At 43.2% G+C, this 5,563-nt stretch overlaps 1 long non-coding RNA gene across 1 annotated transcript in view; it reads left to right on the top strand.

The window, feature by feature from the left end:
* Window positions 1–974: 974 nt before the first annotated feature.
* Window positions 975–5,563, top strand: part of LOC106815874 — a 15,088-nt gene continuing 10,499 nt past the window's right edge. Inside the window, exon 1 of the long non-coding RNA XR_001394800.1 lies at window positions 975–1,214. This is a non-coding gene — a long non-coding RNA (uncharacterized LOC106815874). The remainder of the gene's footprint in view (window positions 1,215–5,563) is intronic.

The following is a 5,563-nucleotide window of genomic DNA, read 5'->3' as shown; positions in this document are numbered from 1 at the left end:
GGTCGGCGTAAAGTAAGTCCCGCGTAAATTAGTCCTACGTGTGTCGGTCCCGTTCCGTTACTTAGTCGTGTACTGTATAGTTCGTTGTGTGTGTGTGTGTGTGTGTGTGTGTGTGTGTGTGTGTGTGTGTGTGTGTGTGTGTGTATGTGTATGTGCGTGCGTGCGTCCCGGGGAGGGGGCCACTCCCATTGTTAACCGAAATGTGCAATATTGCAACAGTATACTTTTTAGTGCAGTGTATATTGGGACGGTGTATTTTAGGGCGCAAAGCGGTTTGTGACAGGGTAAGGGTTTCAAGGTCCCGGAGGCACCCCCCTACCCAGTTCCGAAGCGAGTGCCCCCCCCCCAGGGTTTGCGTGCGTATATGTGTGCGTTCATTCGTCATCCGTGTTCATGGTAACGTGCGAATTGTTTGAATTATTCCTTTTCTATTATATCTATAAGCATTGTATTTGTATTACGGTTCTATTGCAATGTCTGCTGAACTGATGAAAACATGTAATCTCGAAACCTAGCTTGTTAATTAAATTTTAAACACCCTTTTTCTAGAATTTGACTTTGTTTTTATATATATATATATATTATATACATATGTATATAAATTAATTATACACTGTAGTATTTCACAGTCCTATCAATATATTTGTTTTGTTTGACATGTTGAGCACCTTAGTAACTATACTAACTAGTAACTACACATGGTGTAAATATTTGCTTCTATCTTGCTTTTATCATTACTCAAGGGTCAGATTACATATCATGCACACTGTAATGTATATCTCATAATTATAATGTATCGAATTCTTTTCAATTTCATTTCATGTTGTTATCCATTTCATGGCTCATCTGCTAGAATGCTCTGCTAGGATTTGTTTACAAGGCGATTCACTGTTTTCTCTCCGATTGCTACAGAAAGCCTTTACTGTTAATGCTATGCAGATTATGCAGGTAGCTCCGATTACTTTTGCAGACAGAAGAGGAGGATGAAAATACTTCTCCACTAACATCTACTTGGAGGTGCAGTAAATTGAGCAAAATTACAGTGAATCTACCACAGAAAGAATCAAAAACGCAGTCTGGGGTTGAACTACAACCTACAAGTGCTGAAACAGCTTCAGTAGACGAAAAGGCTTCAGGTGAAGCAACAGCAAAGAATGATACTCCAGCCAAAGTAGGCCTTCCCAATGACAAGAGTGAAAATGCAATGATAGAAGGTAATACTATTACTAATTATTGCTAATGGTAAAGATTTCAGAAAAAGATTCAGTTGCCGTTGTAGGTTTTTATCAGAATGATATATGGAACTGGAGATTGCGTAATTGCTTGAAAAGGTACGATCCCTGTCAAGACTACCTGTGTAGCTCCTCGCTTCGCCACAGAAAGCATTTTTGTTACTGTTTCAGAGAAAAGAGCCACACAGGCATAGCTATATGGTCTGCCTCTATGCGATCCAAATTAGGTGGTACCTGGCTGTAGTCATTCCTGATGTTACCAACTTTACACACCAAATATGGTTCAGGAAAATCCTGCGCAATGTTAGAGCCATTAAAAACTTCTGAGCTTCCATAAATCGTCTACTCTGTCTATCCAGTGTCATTCAGGTGGTGGTCTCCGATACGAGGATTTGTAGCTTCCAACCATGCGCTCCCGGAAAATGCAAGAAGCTATAAACCTGTATTATAAGGTCATAGGGCCGCAGGGCCATAGGAATTTTTTATTTGTTTGGTTGTGGGAGGGTGGTAGCAATGTTTTGTTCTATGTACTATGTAGCGGCCAACCAGTTAACAATTACTGTATTGAACTCACGAATGGACGTATGACTTCCCGAATCACGTCTGAGCATAGGGCTCGCGTATGATAGGCTGGAGGGTTTCGGTTTTGGTTTTGGGTGCAAAACAGTCAATGCTGGCAGTAGGCTTTGTGAGTTACGGCAGTCGAGAGGTGAGGTGTGTATACGGTTCAGCGTGTAACGGAAGAATACCAGAGTCAACGATACGGTAATTACTAATACAAGGTTTAACTTTTATACGTCACTAGCTGGGCTACCCGCCGATGCCCGGGATTAAAGAGCTAGAATTTAGTTTGCTTTGACGGCTGTACTGATCTTATTCGGATTTTATAAATCGGTGCCAAGAATTTCACTTCTGGTCAGTTCTGCAGCGCTTCTTAGTACACAACATTCTTGGTCTTGCCATCTTGAGAGAGGATGTAGAGGTTGTCTTGGTTACCCACCCTGAAGCACCCCACATAGAGCTGGCCATGGGAGAACACTGGCTCACTGAGGTTGAGTCCAACCACCTTGAGGGACTGGCCCGGGGCCTTGTTGATGGACATGGCAAAGCTTAGCTTGACTGGAAACTGCAGCCTCTTGAACTGAAATGGCAGGTCGGATGGGATGAGCGGGATCCTTGGGATGAAGACATTTTCGCCCTTGCCCTTGCCTGTCATGATTTTGGCTTCGATGACTCTGGGCATGAGCTGCTTCACTGTGAGCCTTGTGCCGTTGCAGAGCTGGGGAGCATTCAGGTTGCGCATTAGCAATATGGGCGCACCGACCTTGAGCACCAAGTTGTGTGGTGGCAGACCTGAAGGCGCCAGGCTGTTGAGAAACTTGGTCGGATAGTGCATGACCTGGTGAGGATCAGGAACTGTGTCCAACGACTTGTAGCTCGTTGGGTCGCCAGGCAGTTGCTCCAGCACCTTGGCGTTGATGTCATCCATGGCCAAATTCTTGGGAGCAAGGATGGCTCGCTCGCTCAGCCAGTCTTGGTCTTGGTAGCGGAGGTGGAGGTTTGGGAAGACTTTGGTCATCAGCTGGGTGATGTCCGCCGCTGCGTTGCTGAATGGCAGCTTGACTTGGCCATCCGCTGTGGTGGTGAGTTTGCTATTGCCGACCTCCAGCAGTTGCTGAGAGAATCGGCCAGCTTCTTCATCGCCGCTGAGTTGCACCCTCATGTTGGTCTTCAGGCTGTGGCGGTTCACCTCGCTCCAGAGGTACGACGACTTGATGCAGGCATTGACAGCATCTGCTCTTGTTCCTTTGGCAATGACTGCCAAGGTTTGGCGAAAGTCGCCTGAGAGGAGGACAGTCACACCTCCCATGACGTCTGTGTTGTGCCGAAGGTCTTGTAGGGTGTTGTCGAGTACTTCAAAGGCGCCTTTGTGGCTCATTGGTTGCCTCGTCCCAGATGATGAGCTTGCACTTTTGGAACAGCTTGGCCTTTGTGGAGCCACGGCTGATGTTGCAGGTTGGATTTTGCCGCTTTGCCAGGCTGAATGGTAGCTTGAAGGCCGAGTGAGCAGTGCGCCCTACGTCCAGCAGGGTGGCAGCAATGCCGCTTGAAGCAACTGCCAGGGCAATCTTCTTCGTCTGCCTGACCTTGGCCGGAAGAAGGTTGGTAACGAAGGTCTTGCCTGTTCTGCCAGGAGCGTTGAGGAAGAAGAGGCTGCTACGTTTTTTTTGTCCATTTTGTTTTGTTACATTTTTTTGTCAATTTTTTTGGCCTAAAATGGTCGTCGCATCATGCTGATTCAGAATATATATGGTGTTGTGGGTCACCTCTTACGGGGGGAGAAGATAGACAGACAGACCGAAAAACAGACTCGCCCTTTATGTAAGAGATGCAGCGCACAGATATATGCGCTCGCGACTGGATTCACCTCACTGTATATTTAGTCTAGTTACGCTATGTATTGTACGATGCAGTAATGTAATATAATGTATATGCCTGGCATCACTAATGACTCACGTAATAGAAATAGTAGATGTATTATACCGCTGACAAGTGTCAACAGACATGATGTTTAAGAGGGAAATAGCCACAGGGGTTTATTTTGTTCATTTTCTTTTGTATTATATATTTTTATGGTCACAGTGTCAGATCACCCAATGGCTTACACCTTACCCTTTTCAAATTGGCTGAAATTTGGGTTATGGGGTAATTTAGGGTGAAAAAGCTGAAATTTCAAATTTCAGCTCCGTCGGACGAACGGTTTTCCCGCTACGCCACACCGTTTTTTGGCGATTTTGGTCAAAATGGACGCAGCCGTCAATTTTCAAATGGTCGTATCTCTGTAACTACTAGGCCAAATTGGTTGATATTGGTGTCTTTGGAAAGCTAATTGTATAGGCAATCCATATCTGCCATTATTTGTTATGTAGGAGCAGTATACAGTGATGACCTTTTGACCTTTACTTTGACCTTGAATTTGACCTAGTGGATCACGTAACGTTGAGATGAACTTCATTGAAAATTATACCTCAACATGTTTTCTACATAATATACAAAAATTAGAGATATAATATTTTTTGTTTGCTTTCCAGCTCTTCTCAAAGTTGGCATACTAGGTGCAATAACGCCTATTCCCATTCAATGCTGTACAAGTAGGCACATGTCATATGTATACCATACCAATCTATTTAAGATATCAAATTAAACCCAAACATTGTCTTTGCTGTACATAACCTGATTGAGAATGACAGGTGGCAATAACATTCTAAATGACTATTCAGTCTAATGAAAAATCATTATATTACAATGTTCTCAATTATCAATAATTCATTGATCATCAACGATCCAGTCCAGATGCACACTTGAAATCCTCGCAGCATCGTTTTCTGAGATAAAGTACTTTCTGGAAGATGATGATGTAAGAGATGGGGTGTTGATTGTACACAGAATATCATCTTCTGTAAGCCAGCATTGATCTGTTTCCAATGGCCATTTGAATTGCTTGGTTGGTCCATGAGGGTGCATGAAATTGATGTGGTAGTCACCAAAGGGAAGGGAACGGGTATTTTCGGGACGCGGGATTGGACATTTTAATTACCTGGGAACTGGGAAATGTCAGATAAATTTTCCGTGATTCGGGAACAGAAGTCCATCGGGACGTGGGAAAGACCCTCTAAAATTGTCTGGGATCTGGGAAAATTGTGTCAATTTGTCGGGATTTCAATTTCTGCGCTAATATTTATTTAATTTATTAATTTTTTATTTTTTATTAATTATGCCCAGATAAATAATAGTATGTAAATATTAGTATTTATGTAGTGTTTGAAAACCTAAACTATTGAATTTGCTGAAACATGTCTACATAATTTCCTGGGAACTGGGAATTGGGATTTTATTTTACTGGGAACTGGGATATGGGGTGTTTTTTGCTGGGAAAAGGGGAATGTACCCCCCCCATGATCATTAGCATTGAGATATCTTGCTCTAAACTTATTAGCAGGTTTGGTTATGGCAGCTGGTGGCAGCAGACGCAAGTTGGGGTGAGTTAAGTAAGGAACTTAATTGGTGTATTTAAATTTGCGGAGTTGTAACCATTTGGCCACTTTACTCCCGTCTATAAATTCTTGATAAACTGCAGTTTTTGGCGGCAGAGGGATATCAGAGGCAGACGCCTGGCGAATCAAGAACGGTTGAGTTGAAACAGCACATTTCTTTGAATCACTGTTTAATTATTTTATGAAACCTATCATTGAATTTGAACAAATACAGGTGTGTATAAATAATAGCGGGCGTGCATGAAACGCAGGCCGCTGGCGTATGTGTACGCGGGC

Source organism: Priapulus caudatus, unplaced genomic scaffold (genome assembly GCF_000485595.1).
Source record: "Priapulus caudatus unplaced genomic scaffold, Priapulus_caudatus-5.0.1 Scaffold1222, whole genome shotgun sequence".
Classification (NCBI taxonomy): domain Eukaryota; kingdom Metazoa; phylum Priapulida; class Priapulimorpha; order Priapulimorphida; family Priapulidae; genus Priapulus; species Priapulus caudatus.
The sequence above is the reverse complement of the archived record's forward strand: the minus strand, read 5'-3'. Positions and strand labels throughout refer to the sequence as shown.